We start from the raw sequence: 19,394 nt of genomic DNA, 5'->3' as shown, positions 1-19,394 counted from the left end.
CCTCTCCCACTCCCCCTGCTTGTGTTCTCTCTCTCGCTGTGTCTCTCTCTGTCAAATAAATAAATGAAAAAATCTTTAAGAAAAAAAAAGAGTCTCTCTCCTCTCTGTCCCCCTTTTCTCTCTCTCCCTCTCTAAAATAAATAAATAAATAGAATTTTTAAAACATTAAAATGTTGACAGTAGCATTTCTGGGTTGTGGATGACTATAATAATTTCCTTGCAATTATTTGTACTTCCCCTATTTCCTCCCCCCCCCTTTTTTTAGAGAGGGAAGAGGTGGGGGGCAGAGGGAGAGGGAGAAAGAGAATCCTAACCAGGCTCCACGCCCAGTGGGGAGCCTGGCATAGGGCTCGAGCTTATGAGATCAGGACCTGAGCCAAAATCAAGAGTCAGATACTTAACCGACTGAGCCATCCAGGTGCCTCTCACCTAACTTTTTAAATGAGAAAAATATCATTTTTAAAAAATATTTAATTAATTTATTTATTTGAGAGAGAGAGAGAATGAGTGGGAGAGGGGCAGAGGGAAAGGGAGAGAATCCCAAGCAGACTCTGCACTGAGTGCAGAGCTGGACTCAGGGCTCAGTCCCATGACCCTGAGATCATGACCTGACCAAAACCAAGAGTCAGATGCTCAATTGAGCCACCCAAGCGCCCCAGAAAAATATCATTTTAATTAAAAAATTAAGCACGTAGGGCAAAAGAGTGGCTGAAATCAGGCAATGAGGTCTGGAGCATCACAAACAGATCTACAAGTCCCTAATTTCTGGGAGTTTTGAGCACTGAGAGTGGACACACCATGTGAACACACTTTCCAAACCACACCATTGAGAAGACTCACCTTGACGACACAGCCCTCAGCCTCCCACAGGCCCCTGGATCAGCCTGTGGGGAGCCTGGTCCTGCAGCCCCAAATTAATATCTTATCAATCCCATGGAAATACTTGGCATCCACGAGATTGAGAAAAACTGACCTGGACATTTTTCAGAACCAACTGACTTTAAAAAAAAAAAAGAAAAAAAAGCTTATGATATCATCTAGCTATTTTTTACCTCTTAATTTACCTTTTTTATATCTAAAATATATGCATTGAGTATCTGACATTTACATCGTGGTAATCTACTTTAAAATGGTGATCTTTTTCTCAGGAACTGCCAAACCATTACAATCTTAAGGACATTTTTATTTATAACTGGTAAAAGTTTTATAACTCTCCAAAAGTTTGCCCTGGTGCTTTGGTCATTTAATAACTGATGTTTAGTTAAATTTCCATGTTCTATTGCATTTGACTAAGAATAAAGGATGTAGAGGAAAAAAATTCCTGGGTCACAGAGCCTCTGTATTTTACACAGAAGATTCCCACTTACAATTCTATTGCTATCAATGAACAAAGGTTAAGAAGGGAGTATAATAATCAGTAATAATAACTAGCAACCGGTTGAGTGTTTTCTAGGTGTTAAGTCTATTACATGTATTTTCTCATTTGATGAGGTTGCTAATAATGCGGCTTACCCAATAGAACTCATGTATATGCCCATTTTATGGATGAGGAAATGGAGGTTAGTGAGCTGTAGGGCTGAGTCAACAGAGCGTAACTTGAGAACTGTGGCCAATAGGTTCAGGCTGGACAGAGAAGCTGGGAGAACATACGTGGGGCCACTTGCCAGGACCTCTCAATGTGATGCCAGAGTTCTGTGCTCGGGTTTGAAGCCCTCACTGCCAAAGTTAGAATATATATGTGTATATGTGTGTGTGTACATATAAACATATATTTTTATGTATATATATATATATATATATATACATAAATATAAATCTTATGTGCACCCCTACTCCTCCCCATAAACCTGGAAGTGCTATTTCTAAATCGTTACCACCGTGGGTGTGTTGGTTTCCGGGATTTCCTCTCCTTTTGGTGGATGGGTGGCTGATGCCATTCCTGGTCTCTGATGTGTCTCTCTGGAGAATGTTCTTAAGGAGTGGGCAGCTTTTTGCTTACCTGGCTGGGTCTCTCACCCCTTCTGTGGGACTTGAACAGAGGACACCAACCACGGGAAGAGGAGAGCCCCATTCAGGCTGTTCTGTCCACAGCCCGCCCCAGGCTTGCACAGCTCCCGAAAGGGGACAGGATGCGGCAGGGTTTCCAGGGTACCCCTGGGCCTAGGGTTGATTTTGACACATTCACAAATCAGAGCTTGATTTTGAACGTTTGGAGCTTCATTTTCTGGACGCTTTGCTACTTCTTGAACATCTCCATTATAATCAAGACCAATTTTCTAAAACAATTCAGGACAATTCACAACTCTTGCAAACTTACCTCCCCCCGCCTTACTGTTGCTCAAGGAAATGTTCCCTAGGACTTTTCAATAAAACTGTGACCCTTCATCTCACGGGGAACGTGACTGTGCAATCCCGAGGAGCCTTCTTCCCCCTTAGTCTCTGAATTACATAATGAGCAACGGCTAGAAAGAAGAAATTAAATTTGAAAGTAAAACAGGAGAGCCGTGAGAAGGGAAAAAGAGGCACTGGAGAAAGGCTGTCTAAATCCTGTTGACTTAATAGTGAGATGGAAAAAAGTAGGTGTGGAAGAAGGATTATAGCGCTATTAGGAGATTGGCCATCAAAGCGGCAAATGAACCACTGGCTTCGGAGGGAGCAGAGTAGAGCCACTGCAGCAGAAGGAAACTAGAAACTACAAACTTGAGAAAGAAGCTCAGAGATGGCTTATGCGATTTAATTTCACCTGGAACCACCCCAATCCTCTCTTCATATTAGGTTCCACTGACCGGCACTGTTTGTGGAATTCTTGTCTTCATCTGTGAAAGATGAACAAAATCACAAAGGCCAAAAGTAATTACATTTTAAATAAGCTCAAGCCCCCTATTCTTAAATGGATCTTCTTAATTTCAAGAGCCCATTTTATAAATACTGAACAAATAGCATCCCCCTCCCCAATTCTACTCCTTCATTGTAACAACCGAGGACGGAGCAGCCACTTGGTTATTATTGTTGTAAATCAGAAATATGACTTAAGACATTGAGAACATGGTCACATCCTAAATCAAACAGAAATGCAAAATAAAGATCTCAGAGAAATAGTCTTGGAGGGATCTCTTACAGAAACAGTGTTTTTTTTTTAAGATTTTTATTTGTTTTTTTAAGTTTTTATTTATTTATTTGAGAGAGAGAATGAGATAGAGAGAGAGCATGAGAGGGGAGAGGGTCAGAGGGAGAAGCAGACTCCCTGCGGAGCAGGGACCCCGATGTGGGACTCGATCCCGGGACTCCAGGATCATGACCTGAGCCGAAGGCAGTCGCTTAACCAACTGAGCCACCCAGGCGCCCCAGAAACAGTGTTTCATATTCAAAACTTCCTAAGGAACCTGAGTGCCAGGGTCCCAGGTTGGCCTTTTTTCAAACTGTCAAATAGAGCCCAACTGATGAAAGGGGGGCAAATCCTGCTGGATCTGGGGCTGAGAGAGAGATGGTGTCCTTCCTGGAGTGTCTCTTCAGTGTTCCAGAGAGTCGAGAACATCTCCTTGCACCAGAAACACAAGCCCTGATGTTCTGCCTTCCAAACCTGGAGCCGGAACGTTCCCCTTTTGGATATACAAACAAGAGATGCCAAGGGCAGTGAGAAGGTGGGGAGGCTTCTTTATGGCAGCCTAATGGAGTCTCCCAATTGAGAAGACAATTCCCCAGGAAAAAGTCACCCCAAAGGTCCCCCTTAATAGTAAATTCTGGCTTAGTGTATTAAACTGTACCCCAGGGGCCTAAGGGAATGATGGAAACTGCCTGATTTACAAAGTGATTTACACCCAGGGGTATCATCTATCTCAATAAATCTGAAGCCTCTACAGAACAAGCCCCTTCGAAGGTGATACAAAGTGACGAGGTTTCAATTATATAGTTATTTACCACCATTCCATTCAGCTTCCCTCAACAGAAGCTTCTGGAATTTATGCTGTCACATGGAAGACTTTTCTCATGTAATATAATAAAGGGAAATGCAGTAAAAGAAGAACCTCTCTCCCTCTCTTCTTTTCTCTTCCTCCCGCAGCACAACCCTGAGATGCTATGAGGTGGCTATGCTGTCAGACGTGGCCGGGGTAATTTACAAAGGACCTGAAGCTCTCGTGCCCACACAGGACAGAACAAAGGATGTCTTCGTTTCAACACGACTGCCCATCATTTCACTTTTACCTGCCTGTCCTTCGGTTCTGCAGTTCGATTCATAACGGAAAGGTGAACCTCAAGTTCAATTAGTGAGGCAACTCATTACCTTGCAACCAGAAATGGCAGCTCGGAACTGATTTTAAAGAAGATCTGCCTTCTGTGACTTCATGTAGCAACACTTCAGTTCACAAAACTCTTTTCCAATTTAATATTTATTGTGGGTATTTCCCAAAAGGGTATTTGCTAAAGTTGCTGCCACCACAAGTTGAAAATGTAATTCACGTAAAAGCAGTTTTATTTATACAATGAGAGAATATTTATGTCACTGTTATCGATGGAATGTTCAGCCCATTTTCTTACCAGCAGAGCATCTCCCCAAAACGAAAAGTGGTGATAAGGAGCTGTGTGGACCGGAATATCCATCAAGTTTGACAGAACTAGGTCTGCATTTAGGAAGAGAAGCTACAAGTCTGGAAATGGCTGCCCAAACAGGAAACATCTCCTCCGTAGAGCTGATCATAAAAAGCGCTGATCAAACTCAAAAGTCAGGGGCGCCTGCCAGGGTGGCTCAGTTGTTAAGCATCTGCCTTCGGCTCAGGTCATGGTCCCAGGGTCCTGGGATCGAGCCCCGCGTCGGGCTCCCTGCTCAGCGGGAAGCCTGCTTCTCCCTCTCCCACTCCCCCTGCTTGTGTTCCCTCTCTCGCTGTGTCTCTCTCTGTCAAATAAATAAAATCTTAAAAAAAAACCAAACAACTCAAAAATCATAAGACACCCTCACTCAGACTTATTCAGACAAATTACGTCTTTTCCCTGAAAGTGGTTCTTTAAGTCTAAAATGTCAACAAGGATTCTAGGCATTTCAGAGTGCATTGAAAAAAATCTTTTCTTCCCCCACCCTCCAGTTCTTCCCAATACGACTCAGTACAAGCCCACAGCCTGCTTTGGGGCTGGAGGTTGCCTTGTTTCTCAGCCAGCAGGAGTGAAGTCTGTTGAACTGATTTCCAAAATATAAGTAGCAGCTCAGCCCTTGGGTCTCCTGGCTGGGCATGAATGGCAGTGGATACAGGACTCCCATCATGTGAGTGAGGGGGGCCTGGGTGAGGTGGCCCATGACCCCTGGACCAAGGACAGAGGCCACATTTGCAACCCTGCTGCCTCCTAGTCCTTAGCAATCTGTCTCAGTTTGGGAATCTGGCTTGCAAGCTCCTAGGTAGATTGGGTTTTTCTGTGTGCAAAGTGCCGCTTTGGTTTGGTTTGGTTTTGGTCTTGGTAGAAGAGATTCCAGATTCTGTGAAAGATAACCAATATCAGTTCACAGGCTTCTCAAGCACCCCCTCCACAGTAATGGAGAAGCCTTGTTACTTATGGCTGAATTTTAAAAAAGAGTCACAAGAGCTGCTATTCATGAAGATTGTTTTGAAAGATACGCTGGGCTTTCATCGCACACAGAGGCTATTAGAAAATACAGATTTGTACACTGTGTGGTGTAATTTTATGTTTTAAAAAGAAGTTGGCTACGGAGCGATCAAACTTAGCACTGGGAGAGCCAATCGTTGCCTGCCTTCTGATATGACGCAGTAGACACACAGCACCCATCACCCGTACACACTTCTGGCCCAAAATGTTTAACCTGAGTCTAGTCATCAGGGAATGGTCAGACAAATCTAGGATGTGGGAGATTCTACAAGACAACTGGTGTGAATAAAAGAAAAATCAGGTAATGTGAAACAGGCAAAGAAGACAAAACAAAAAGCTAAAGGGATTATTCTAAGATTTTTTGAGACTGCAAGAGACGGGACAACCAAAGGCAATGCATGAACCACAGCTGTATGATGAAATTTCTTTTTTTTTTTTTAAAGATTTCATTTATTTATTTGAGAGAGAGAGAATGAGAGAGAGCACGAGAGGGAAGAGGGTCAGAGGGAGAAGCAGACTCCCCGCTGAGCAGGGAGCCCGATGTGGGACTCGATCCTGGGACTCCAGGATCATGACCTGAGCCGAAGGCAGTCGCTTAACCAACTGAGCCACCCAGGCGCCCTGTATGATGAAATTTCTTAAAGCAATAAAAGACATTTTATATATATATATATATATATTTTAAAGAGTTATTTATTTATATACGAGAGAGAGAGACAGCACAAGTAGGGGGAGGGGCAGAGGGAGAGAAGCAGACTCTGAGCTGAGTGGGAAGCCCAGTGCAATGTGGGGCTCGATGCAGGGCTCAATCTCATGACCCTGAGATCATGACCTGAGCCAAAACCAAGAGTCAGCTGCTCAGCCGACTGAGCCACCCATGCACCCCTAAAAGACATTTTATAAGAGACTCTTGTGGTAGCTGACTACGACTGTACATCAGATATTATTAAATTAATGTTAGTTTTCCTCAGTGTGATAATAGGGTTGTGGTACTGGAGGATGTCCTTTGTGGTAGGTGGTTGCTGAAATATTTAGAGGTAAGCATCACAATATCTGAAACTTTCAAATGGTTCTGCCAAAGCACACATATATAAAAGAAAAATCATATGCACACATATATAAAAGAAAAATCACAGGGAAGAGGTAAGCCAGGCTGTAGTTTGCTTGAAGGATAGAGTATATTCTGAGGAACTCACCTGAGCTGGTTTTCATCTTTGTTCCTGGGGCAGATATAAAGAATGCTTGATGGTTTGATTCATACCTGGGAATGGATTTAATGTTGCAACTCGAAGGAACCAGATAAGCAACTTTAGGTGATCAGAAGTGAATCTGTCTCCCTTGGAAATAGGACTCTAATAGTGTCTTATGGATAACTATATGCAGCTGACTCTTGTTTTAATTTCTCAGTCTCAACGGAGAATCAGTCCTGTTTCAGAAGACTGGAGGAAGATCGGTTAAGGCTTGTCAAATTCAAGACCAACGTGGTGGATGCTAGGACCATGGCCTCTGGCTGCCGTGGACCATTTCCATTTGAAAAATATGAAGCATCCTCTTACTAGTTTGAGGATGGACTGGGAGCAAGAGGAAACCACTTCTTTTCAGAGTGGCTTTCCATTTCTCACACATCCCAGGCACGTTTTGGATGCTGGAGCCCAACCACCTTCCTACCCCTTCTACACAGGCCACCGTGGGACTGCTGATCAACCCGGAGAAGAAGGGACTGAGAGTGAGACCCAGGGAGATGTTGCACTGCTGCTGGACCAGCCAGCAGCACCTCAGGACCACCACCAGATCTGAGATTTGGGAAAAAGACACTGGGCTGTAGAAGGCAATCGTGCAAATATTAAGATAAACACTCTTTCAGTTTATAACCCTGGACGACCATGAACACCCCAAGTGGCTACATTAAGCGTTGGTCCAGAAGGAGACACGCACATGCTTTTGTTGAAAACAACTTAGTTGAGCCAATTTCTAAAAATAGTAATAATTTGGTTGAACATGAGTCATCTCTAATCACTGTTGGTTTTGTGTGTTTTTTTTTTCTTTTTAAATATTGGAGAATTTTCTGCACAAAAGGGCATTTTTAAAACCTTTATTTCTTTAAGCAATTTGGTCCGTTTTTTTCTAGAATTTCTCCAGTTGTTTTCCTCCACCACCCCCATCCTTTATTGCAATTTGTTTTCATCCAGTTATTCCGGCTTTGTGTTGGTTTGTGAGGGCCCATTTGGAAGCAACCAAAATGTCCAACAATAGGAGTTTAGTTGGAAACAACTCAAATTCTATCAATAGCGGACTGCTTGAATAAATTATAAAAGGTGTTTCAAATTATGCACAAAAACTTTTAAAATGTGACCTGGTAACTTGTAATATGCCATTTTTCCCAATTCTAAAATTTCATGAACACATTCCCAGATAAGCAAAGCAGGTTAAAAATAAATTAGGGGGGAAAAAACGGCATTTAAACCCTGAAAAGTTCCAGATAATATTTTTTCTATTTAATCGTTTCAAATTATTGCTATTTTTATAAAATCAGCTAATACTCATTACATTAAAAGAGGTAGGTACGGTCAAGCAAAAAGTATTTCTAGTTCTCCCATGGCAGCCACTATTGCTGTTTCCAAGAGGCTGATTTTCTGCTACTGAGTGGGGTAACTAACTCGAATTTCTTCTCTGTTCCTTCTGGTGGAGGAGCTGGGGGCAGAGCATCCAGGCAGAAAGGTCCTATAGGCAGCAAGAGAGGCTGGGCTGAAGCACGGAATACAGGTCAGGCTGAACTGACAGGTCTCCGGGTGTCTTTGGCCCAGAAATGAAAGGTGATATCCCAAAAGCAGCAAGGGAAACAATGGTGGGGGGGAAAGGCCAAGATCTGGGTTCTGAGTCTTGGCGAACAATGACAGGTAGGGAACTGGAAGAGGGAACTTAAAGCCAAGTTCTGGGGTGGGGGCAGGGGAGGGGGGAGATGGGGCTCAAAAGAAAGCAGAAATTATGTTAGCACTTCATGGGAAGTCCTTGGGTTTCCGAACTTATTTCGATTTTTGCTTTTACAAATCTTAATAAGTAAGCAGAACTAATGAAACGGGCAAGAGCCACCTTCCTCTAGTTGGCGGATCCTGAAGGGCCTCCGGGGGCATCCCTGACCCCTGCCTCTTGGGGGAACTATTGGCTTCATTCTCTCTTTTATTAAACTGTGAAACTGAAGTTTAGGGTTGGATATAATTTTACTCAAAAGAAATAAAAGGATCTAGCTGTGTCAGATTAGATCATCACTCAGGCTTTAACAAAGGGGTTCTATAATTTAATGGACCCTCACATCTCCTCCTTTAGAAAATCCAGAGCTTAGAGATCTCTCACCTGACTGTCTCCCCATCATCCAAGCCAGCCCCTCCTCGTCCCTGAAGGCCTCATTCAATGGCATCATCACCTGCTTCCAATTTCAAGTGCTGACTTCCTGCCCTTTGTCCTCTGGACCCAGAGTCACTGACTCTGTCCTCGCTCCAAATTCTCTTTCATTACACCTGAGCTTTCCAAGGACCGAGGCTATGTTTTATGATTCCAAACGGTACTGGGCACAAAGTAAGTAATTTATGTATTAAATTGGCTTGAAAACAAGCCTCCTGGGGAAGGAAGAGCAAACGGATAGGGAAGGAAGGCAAGAAAATGTATCAGTGATAAGCAAGTAGGACAGAGAAAGAGATCTACGTGGCAGTTGTATATCTTGAGACACTAATTTATTTATCCTCACTTTGACTTCCCTTACCCTTATTCCCAGCAGGTAGTCATGGCAGGTAAGAAAGTGGGAACTCCTTCAAGACAGCCCCTTCTTGGCTACTGCTCTTCTTGAGGAGCCTGTGCTGGAAGTAGGCTTAGAAGTGGCATCTGTGTGGAAAAGGAGAGAGAGCCCTAGACTGGGAAGGGCAGAGGTTGCTGGGCTGCCCAAGTCGTAGTCTATCAGGACTCTTTCCACTGCAATTACAGATTCCAATTTAAATAGGCTGACAGTTGAGAATTTAATGGCTCATGAAATTGTGGATCTAGCTTCAGGCATGGCTGAACTCTGCTGTTCAGAAGGACTTGGTGTCTTTGGATGTCTCTCATGGCTCGGCTGCTCACAGAGCTGGCTCTACTCTCAGTCAGATTCCCTCCATGGAGGAGACTCTGCTAAGGAGAAGTCTATGGTGCACCACGCTGAAGCCCAGTAGACAGAAATTCCCATAGAGGGATCCCAGGGGCTGACTTTCAGTGCTTAGGATTGGCTGAAATCTTGGGTCAGGAGCTCAATCAGTCACTTATTAACCTCATATATTCCAGGGTGGGGAGGGGTGGGCTCTCAAAGAGAAATTGAAGGGCTGTTGCTGGAAGAAAGGGAAATTTATCAGGCAGGCAAAAATATCAGAGATCCACTACCATATTGCGAAGAAGCTAACACCACCCAAGGAATTGACAAAGCCTCAGAGGGGAAAGGCAACAGGGGGTAGCCTATGGAGGTTCAGAGACTCCCAACCTGTGTGGAGATCCCTGTATTCCATCCGGCACAGGACCTAGACCAACTGGATACCCATATGGAAAAAAATGAACCCCAACCTCTATCTCACTTCAACTCACCTTTAAGGGATTGTTCAGTCTTGACCCTTAAGGATATCATTGATTCCTTAATAGACAGGAGAGCAAAGGTCCCACTTCCCACCTTGCCCACCCCTCCTCCCATAATTTTTCAACCTCCTGAAAAAAGATTCTTTGACAGCCATAGGGAGCGAAAATATCAGGAAAGACTTGAAATGTTCTTCTTACTGGCATGGTAAAAAGGAGGTATAAGGCCTCAGAGGCAAACTGAATTTTCATTCAAGAAAATGAAACAAGCACATCCTTCATTTTATTTGTGGAGGAAGATTTATGCCTGCCACATTGCTTACTTACGGTGTTTGACAATATTTTCCCCCAAAGAACTATAATTCAGCAAGCATGCGCTTTATTTTCTCAAAACCAAACATTCTCTTAGTCCCTTTAAAATAAAGCCCGAGGGGGAGGAAATGTTGAAAGGCCCACTCTCTAGGTGAGTGTGTTGCTCAAAAATTACAGGTTAATGACTCTAGAAATAGACCCACCCATATACAGTCAACTGATTTTTAACCAAGGTGCCAAGTCAGTCCAATGGTAAAAGGTCTTTTTAACAAATGTTGCTGGGGGGCCCCTGGGTGGCTCAGTCGTTAGGCGTCTGCCTTCAGCTCAGGTCATGGTCCCGGGGGTCCTGGGATCGAGCCCCGCATCGGGCTCCCTGCTCTGCGGGAAGCCTGCTTCTCCCTCTCCCACTCCCCCTGCTTGTGTTCCTGCTCTTGCTGTCTCTCTCTCTGTCAAATAAATAAATAAAATCTTAAAAAAACCAAACAAACAACAAAACAGATGTTGCTGAAAAGCAGACATGATAGGGGGAAAAATGAACCCCAACCTCCACCTTGCTCCACAAATAAAAATTAATTTGTGCTGAATTACAGACCTGAATATAAAATCCAGACTGTAGGCTAATGGAAGAAAATATAGGACCCTATCTTTATGATCTTGTGGCAGGCAAAGATTTCTCAGATAAAACTCAGAAACCAGTAAACATCAAAGAGCAAAACTGGTAACTTTGACATTATCAAAATTAGAAATTTCTGCTCATCAAAAGACATTGCTAAGCAAATGAACAGATGAGCCTGCACAGGCTGGGGAAAGTATTTGTAGCACAAATATCTGACAAAGGACTTGACCCCAGAGCTTACAAATCAACAGCAAAGAGATGAACAATCCAGTTTTAAAATGAGTAAGACTTGAATAGACATTTCACAAAAGAAGATACACTAATGACCATGAAGGCAAAATTCAAGGACAAGAAGTCACACTTCCTTGTCTCAGAGCCTTCCAGATGTGGCTCACTGGTGTGGATTCCCTGGTGGAGCACGGAGGTGTTGGTCTTTGAATCCTCTGGGACAGGAAGAAGCATGAAATCAGCCATTTGTTGGGCTCACATTCCTCTGTTCCATGGCTACCTTTAGATGGGCTGAACATCTTCAGAGGTGGGTGCTCCCCACGCCAGTTCCTGTCCTCCAAGTCTGTCAGGGTTATGAAGACAGTGAGGGACTGCAGCGACTAGCTTCCCTCCTTGTCTGACTCAGGGTCCTCCCCGGCCCCGCACTTCAATTACTTCACCTTCAGAGTGAGGTTGACAGCTCCTTGATACGTGTGTGTTCCCAAGTTCCTACAGACCAAAGAACGCTGTTTCCTCATCAAGGAACGTTTGGGGATTAGCACCACGTGAGGCCCCGCAGCGTATATCAGAGGTCTGAGAGCTCAGAGCCCTCCCCCTCTTCAGACAATGAGTTCTATCCTGTGCAAGGTGGCCTCCCAGGGAATGAAGTATAAACAGCAATAAACAAGGTCCCTCCAGGGCCTTACTCCAAGAGCTTGCTGTCTACTCAGGGACAGAGGGCGAGATAACAACACAACCATTTAGCAAAGGCAGCTTATATGCGGTAGATGTCATGACCGATGTTCTGACCTGGTCTTCAAGGAAGGAAGGACAATGAATAATGCATATTGGAGAGAGGAAATCAGTTTGTCCTGAAGAAGAACTCATGTGTGGGCTGAGACGCAAAAGGGGGTCGTGGGGGAGAGGGGGAGAGAGAGAGAGAGAGAGAGAGTACACAAGGTAGTGAGGGGTGAACAAGGCACCAAATGAGTGACAGAGGCATCTGGACAGGCCGGTGTGCGAGCAAAACTAATCAAACACTCGAATAAGACCCAAGAGAATGACCACACTGCTGTGAGTCTCCACCTAGGACCTTGCCAAAAATGTCTAACTTGCCCACAGCACCAGTTCTCTGAAGGTCAAGTACGAGTGTTGACATAAAATGAGTTTTTATAGTTCTTAGAAATGTGGGTTTTTGTTCAGATCATCTTACTCATCTAAGACTGCTGGCTGACAGGTAGTTTTCAGTAATATATTAGCTTTATGTTGCTCTTCCTCAACTAAGTTTGTTTTTCTTTCTCTCTCTCTCTCTCTCTCTCTCTTTTTTTAATATTTATTTATTTGACAGAGAGAGAGAGCCAGAGAGCACAACTGTTGGGGGCGGTGGGGGTGCCAACAGGCAGAGGGAGAAGGAGAAGCAGTCTCCTCACTGAGCAAGGAGCCCAAACTGGGGCTGGATCCCAAGATCCTGGAATCATGACCTGAGCCGGAGGCAGATGCTTAACCAACTGAGCCACCCAGGCGCCCCCTAATTTTGTTTTTCATCTTTTAGAGACAGCACTCCTTTTTTTTTTTTTTTGTAGCATATTCTCCTGTTTTCAGAGTATTTTCATGAGTACCCATTCACTGGAGCCTTACGACATCTCTCTTCAAGAGGGCAGCCCACAGGTCACACGATTCGGAAGGGTAGAGATTAGGAGCCAGGCCTTCTGTTCGCTACCCTGGCCGAGAATAAGATTTCAATCTGCGTAGGCCTTGGACCTGGGTCATGGTCTTCTGTTTTCCTTTGATAGGAACCTGCTGATAATTTCTCCGTGCTGAATTGTGTTTGGCAGCCACGGTGGGTGCTAGTGCCCTGCTGTAAAATGGTAACAGCTCTATTGGATAAGACCCAGCCATAATTTATTGCTGCTTTAACCTCTCTGTTGCTCAGGCAACTAATATCCTGACTTCAGACTCGGGCTATTTTAGCTGAGTTTAAAAATTTATGACCTTACAACCGCTCAGCCCATCGCTCTGCTCATGTCCTACTCTCTATGAGTCACGCTGACCCCCCTAAGAATTGCCTTGAGCTCTAAATTAGCTAAGGCCTGGGGCGCGGGGGCACGTGAAGAGCTGGGCCCGGTGCATCCTGCCACCTCCGCGCTAAGCTTGCCAGACAGAGTGGACAGAGTGGACAGAGGGCCTCTCCGGGTAGATCTTTCAAGGGCCTGTCCTTTACTGCAGGATCACAGCTTACTGCAGATTAGGCCTACTTATTCCACAATAACTAGGCGGGCACACGGTTACCTCTGTAACAGAAAAGGGGTACCAGTGTGACAGGCTCAGGAAGAAATTAGCACACAAACCCACTGCGTAAAGCCAACTGGGGAGCTGGTTTTGGCCTCATCCTCCCTTGCCACTGGCTGGACACACCAAGTCCTTTTGCTCTCTCACCTTCTTTATTGAACTGTCCCTTCTCTTCCCAAACTCCCTGGCTGGACAACTGTGTTAACTTCTGATCTTGCTGCCTCCAACCCCATGCTGGCACACCATTCACGCAACCAACTGTCATGCACACTCTGCTCTGTCCTCCATGCTGGGGACACTGCGTAGCTCACAGTCCCACGCAAGAGAGGGACAAGTGCAAGTGAGCGCATCACTGCAATGCATTTATTAGACCAGAAGCTCCAGGGACCCGGACCATGTTGGTCGTATTCTTTGTGCCTCGTATTCATCGAATACACACAGGAGCGATTCTTTTTGTGAGTTATAACTAAACATATGCTCAAAGAGCTCCGAAAATCTTCAGAAGACAGGGACTGAGTTGGCAGAGGAAAGACTGGCCCAAGTGGAGGACAGGGGACTCTCTGCAAGGACGTGACATTGAGCCTGGAGGCTGACCACAAGTTCTGCCTCCTCCAAAGCCCTTCCCAGTCCCTGGAGATTCTTCTCTTCTTCCTAACTGGGCACTTTAAAACATTTTGGCACTTCATATTCCTAATGGCATTGTTGTCTTTTTTACATGGATGTGTCGTGTGTTCCTAATTAGACCACAGTCTCTTTGAGGGACTACAATTTATTTCCTATATGCACAGACCATGTGTTTGTAACTTCTTAACAGGATGTATTCTACGTGGGGGATGCCTTTCTGTACCATTTATTTACTCGTAAGACAAAAGGAACGCTTTCTTTTATTTTTTATTTTACTTTTTAAAGATTTTATTTATTTATTTGAGAGAGAGAATGAGATAGAGAGAGCACGAGAGGGGGGAGTCAGAGGGAGGAGCAGACTCCCTGCTGAGCAGGGAGCCCGATGCGGGACTGGATCCCAGGACTCCAGGATCATGACCCGAGCCGAAGGCAGTCGCTTAACCAACTGAGCCACCCAGGCTCCCAGGAACACTTTCCTTTAAATATCAGTTTCTCTGGGACCTGTAATGGTCAATTTATAAACCTTCAACTACTTGCTAGAGCCCAGGATGGTGTCAGAAAGAAATTTTAAAGTGCCAAGTATAATCATCAATTGTGGTTCGATTAGAAATGCGAACAAAGTGTCATTGAGTAAGTCAAAGGAAAACCATTATTTGACATACCCAACACTGATTTCAAAAATACATCACCCCGGGCGCCTGGGTGGCTCAGTTGGTTAAGCGACTGCCTTCGGCTCAGGTCATGATCCTGGAGTCCCGGGATCGAGTCCCACATCGGGCTCCCTGCTCAGCAGGGAGTCTGCTTCTTCCTCTGACTCTCCTCCCTCTCATGCTGTCTCTCATTCTCTCTCTCTCAAATAAATAAATAAAATCTTTTAAAAAAAAAATACATCACCCCCACTAAAAAAAACCAAACAATTTTAGAGAGTTTTAATACTAGTGAATACATTACTTGTCAGTTTCGGCAAGTACTATATCAAAGAGATCTCACAAGCATAAATACAGCAACTGACTCCACATAGCTGGCATAGAAATCACTTTCGAGAATTTAACTCCCAGAGGACTTTGTTCTATCCATTTGTGGGTGCTCACATTTTTTTCCCCACAGTTCCAAAATAATTTGCTTTTGTTTGATTCTGGAATGTAAGTACTAAAAGACTCAGATGACTTCAGTACGTGGTATTTAAAATCCAACATAAAGGGATTTAAAAAATTAGTCAGAACTCAAAGGATAAGATTTGAATCTTAAACCTCAAATAGTTGTCATGTGTCTGTTTATAACAGAAGAGATTTCGCTTTTTCTCCCCTTTCTTTAATCATCTCAACTTAAGTGGAAGTCTATTATAGCAAAAATGCAACAGTGGCATCCTGTGGTTTGGCCTGTGAATGACAAGTGTGTGTCACAGTTGTGGCCTTGGGAGGCTTGGATTTGTGGCTAGACAGAGGTACAGAATCAGTGCAAAGAACATGGCAGTGCCAGTGGAAAGAAACAACCATTCGTTATTTTTAAAGACCTAAAGTCATTATAAATGAATCTTCATGGACTTTTATCTTTATTTCATGAGGCTGAAGTGCATGTAAAATTTAAAACTGAGTTGAAAATAAAGCTACAGAGATTTACTTATTGTTTTTTTTAAAGCTTATTTTTTGGGGAATCCAATAAGGGCTTTCCCTCTGTCATTTTTATACAGAGAGTATGCCGTTATTTCTCTCATGATGCTATCACCACATCCTATGATGTATAGACTGAATGGCGAGTGATATCATTCTAGAAAAGAAAAAGAGGAGGCACATTTAACAAATGATAATTCCTACGTAAGTGTGGGAAATGGAGTAGAAAATCAAGACTGACCATTAACAACTGCCAACTTTTTTTCCCCCCAGAAACAAAATGCAAGTAAATCTTTGGTGTTCTTTGATTGACAGCCTCAGGGCCTTTCTCTCTACCTCCTAACATCTCTGTCACAGCTTACTGTAAAAGCTTCCAGCTTCTCACCTGTTTGTTTTTTTGCATTTTTAACATCTTCATAAATAACTTACAGTGTTGCTTTATTTTTTATGTAAATAGGATTATGGTGCTCATATTCTATAAGTTTTTGCACTCGAGATGTAACTGAACTCTCATAAATGCCCTCCTCGAGTGAAAAAATTTATGGAATAGGAATACCTGGGGCGCCTGGGTGGCTCAGTCAATTAAGCATCAGACTCTTGATATCAGCTCAGGTCTTGATCTCATCAGGGTTGAGTTCAAGCCCTTCCTTGGGCTCCACGAAAAGGATTCTACTCATGTAATCTTTTTTAAATAAGAAAAAATATAAATAAAGGCATTTCGATTTCCACTTTTGAAAATGACCTCATTTTTCCCCCACTTCCCCATTGGGGTGTTTCCATTCTCTTATTTAGGCTCTTTCCCCATTAAATATAAATTCCCTGATAAAATAAATATATATTTATCAATTCTTTTGTTATGGATTCTGCAAAAATCTCTTCTCCAATGATTTTTTTTTTTTTTTTTTTAGTTAGTATTATCTCTAATTTTGATTATGGTACCTTTTGTTATAAAAATGTCGTCAGGTTGGAAGGGGTTGCACGTCAGTTACTGTTCTGAGCTGTAAGCAATGGAATCCAATCTGACCTGTTTAAGCAGAAGAGAAATTTATGAGAGACAGGTGCTCACACAACATTTGGGAGTGATGGCAAAAGAGGCCTCAACTTCAATGAAAGGAACATTCTCAGAACCAACGCGCTTTCAGGAGTCTGCCACCAGTACCAGAACCACACCGCCTCTACCCGTCTAAGCTCCAGCAAAACAGTGGAGGTCCGCGGGGGTTCCCTGAGGTCCCCAGTCAGCCTGCTTCCTCACTTCCGCCTGAGGCCTCGTCTGATTGGCCGGCCTGCGTCCCCGGCTGCACCTTGGTCCGGAAGCAGTCTGGGGAAATACTGCCTCCCTTGCGAAAGCAAGCCTCCAGGTGTGAGGTACTAGCCCAAGTTGGCCAGGGTGGCCAGAGATGTTGGTGCATTCACGAATGGCATCTTCACTGGAGCTTGTAAAATAATCTCCTACACATTCCAGTAGTTTCTGTGTTGTGGGTTTTCATGTAGAGGTCTTTAATTCCTCCAGAATTCGTTTTTTGCATAATTGGCATAGGAATCTAATGAAGAGCTTCCATCCTTCCCTCACTCATCTGTACTTTCACCGCTATCATATTCCATTTTCCTGTATGTACACGGGTGTGGGGTGGGTGGTCTATTCTGTTCCAGCACCTGTCCCCGGCCCAGCCCTCTGTATTTTCACTTCTGTAACTCGAATGTTTTGCTATCTGCAGGGCAACTCGCCTACCCACCCTCACTGTTCTTCTTTTTCAAAATGATATTTCCTTTCATAATTTTGATTTTCCATATGAATTCCGTAGTCACTTTGGAAACAAAAAATTCTGCAGGGTTTTGTTTGGAAGTTAGTTAAATTTAGGCAGAATTGACATTTTAATGCTTTTGGGTCTTTTTATCCATTACTCAGATCTTCTTTTATAATTTTTCCCATAAAGCTCTTAAACATTTTATGTGATGTGTGTTCCTTCGGTTCCTTACAGTTTTTGCTGCTATTGTGAGTTGGCTGATTTTTTTCACTTTTATTTTTTAATTTGTTGTTGCTGAAATATAGGCAAAGAAACACTGAATTTTATATGTTGCTCTGGTAATCAGCAACCTTGCTGAATTCTTTTTATCACTTCTAATAGTTTATCTGTTGAGGTCTATGCATTTTTCTATGCCTAAAAGTAGTTTTTCATTTCCTTTCTAAACTCACATTTTTTTCTTTCTTTTTCCTTCTTTCTTCCTTTCTTCGTAATGCATTAGCTAGTATTGCCTGCATAATGTTGAGCTGTGGCAGCAATAGCTGCCGTTCTTGCCTTGTTCTTGCTTTTAATGGAAATATTGCAGAAGTATGTGATGTCACTGCTCTAGGTTTTTATCAGATTAAGGAAGTTCCTTTCCATTTCTAGTTTTTCCTAAGAGTTTCTCTTTTAGATAAGAGTGGGTATTAAAATGGTGTTGGGAAAATTGGACAGCCACATGCAGAAGAATGAAACTGGGCTGTTTCCTTACACCACACACAAAAATAAACTCAAAACGGATGAAAGACCTAAATGTGAGATAGGAGTCTATCAAAATCCTAGAGGAGAACACAGGCAGCAACCCCTTCGACCTCAGCTGCAGCAACTTCTTCATAGAAACATCGCCAAAGGCAAGGGAAGCAAGGGCAAAAATAAACTACTAGGACTTCATCAAGATAAAAAGCTTTTGCACAGGGCGCCTGGGTGACTCAGTTGGTTAAGTGACTGCCTTCGGCTCAGGTCATGATCCCAGAATCCCGGGATCAAGTCCCACATCAGGCTCCCTGCTCAGCAAAGGAGCCTGCTTCTCCCTCTGACCCTCTCCCCTCTCCTGTACTCTCTCTCTCTCTCATTCTCTCTCTCTCAAATAAATAAATCTTTAAAAAAAAAAAAAAGCTTTTGCACAGCAAAGGAAACAGTCAACAAAACCAAAAGACAACCGACAGAATGGTAGAAGATATTTGCAAATGACATATCAGATAAAGGGCTAGTATCCAAAACCTATAAAGAACTTATCAAACTCAACACCCAAAGAACAAATAATCCAATCAAGAAATGGGCAGAAGACATGAACAGATATTTTTCCAAAGACATCCAAATGGCCAACAGACACATGAAAAAGTGCTCAACATCCCTCGGCATCAGGGAAATCCAATCAAAACCTCAATGAGATACCACCTCACACCAGTCAGAATGGCTAAAATTAACAAGTCGGGAAACGACAGATGTTGGCGGGGATGCAGAGAAAGGGGAACCGTCCTACACTGTTGGTGGGAATGCAAGCTGGTGCAACCACTCTGGAAAACAGTATGGAGGTTCCTCAAAAAGTTGAAAATAGAGCTACCCTACGATCCAGCAGTTGCACTACTGGGTATTTACCTCAAAGATACAAATGTAGTGATCTGAAGGGGTACGTGCACCCCAATGTTTATAGCAGCAATGTCCACAATAGCCAAACTATGGAAAGAGCCAAGGTATACCTCAACAGATGAATGGATAAAGAAGATGTCACACACACACACACACACACACACACACACACACACACACACACAC

General features: G+C 43.5%; 1 protein-coding gene and 1 long non-coding RNA gene across 2 annotated transcripts in view; both read right to left on the bottom strand.

The window, feature by feature from the left end:
- Positions 1 to 19,394, bottom strand: part of BCL2 (BCL2 apoptosis regulator) — a 235,803-nt gene that overhangs the window by 10,947 nt on the left and 205,462 nt on the right. The window lies entirely within an intron of this gene.
- Positions 16,772 to 19,394, bottom strand: part of LOC141373709 (uncharacterized) — a 23,239-nt gene continuing 20,616 nt past the window's right edge. Inside the window, exon 3 of the long non-coding RNA XR_012379977.1 lies at positions 16,772 to 16,861. This is a non-coding gene — a long non-coding RNA (uncharacterized lncRNA). The remainder of the gene's footprint in view (positions 16,862 to 19,394) is intronic.

This window comes from Callorhinus ursinus, unplaced genomic scaffold, assembly GCF_003265705.2.
Source record: "Callorhinus ursinus isolate GAN/ISIS: 27379988/994484 unplaced genomic scaffold, GSC_fseal_2.0 scaffold11, whole genome shotgun sequence".
Taxonomy (NCBI): domain Eukaryota; kingdom Metazoa; phylum Chordata; class Mammalia; order Carnivora; family Otariidae; genus Callorhinus; species Callorhinus ursinus.
The sequence above is the reverse complement of the archived record's forward strand: the minus strand, read 5'-3'. Positions and strand labels throughout refer to the sequence as shown.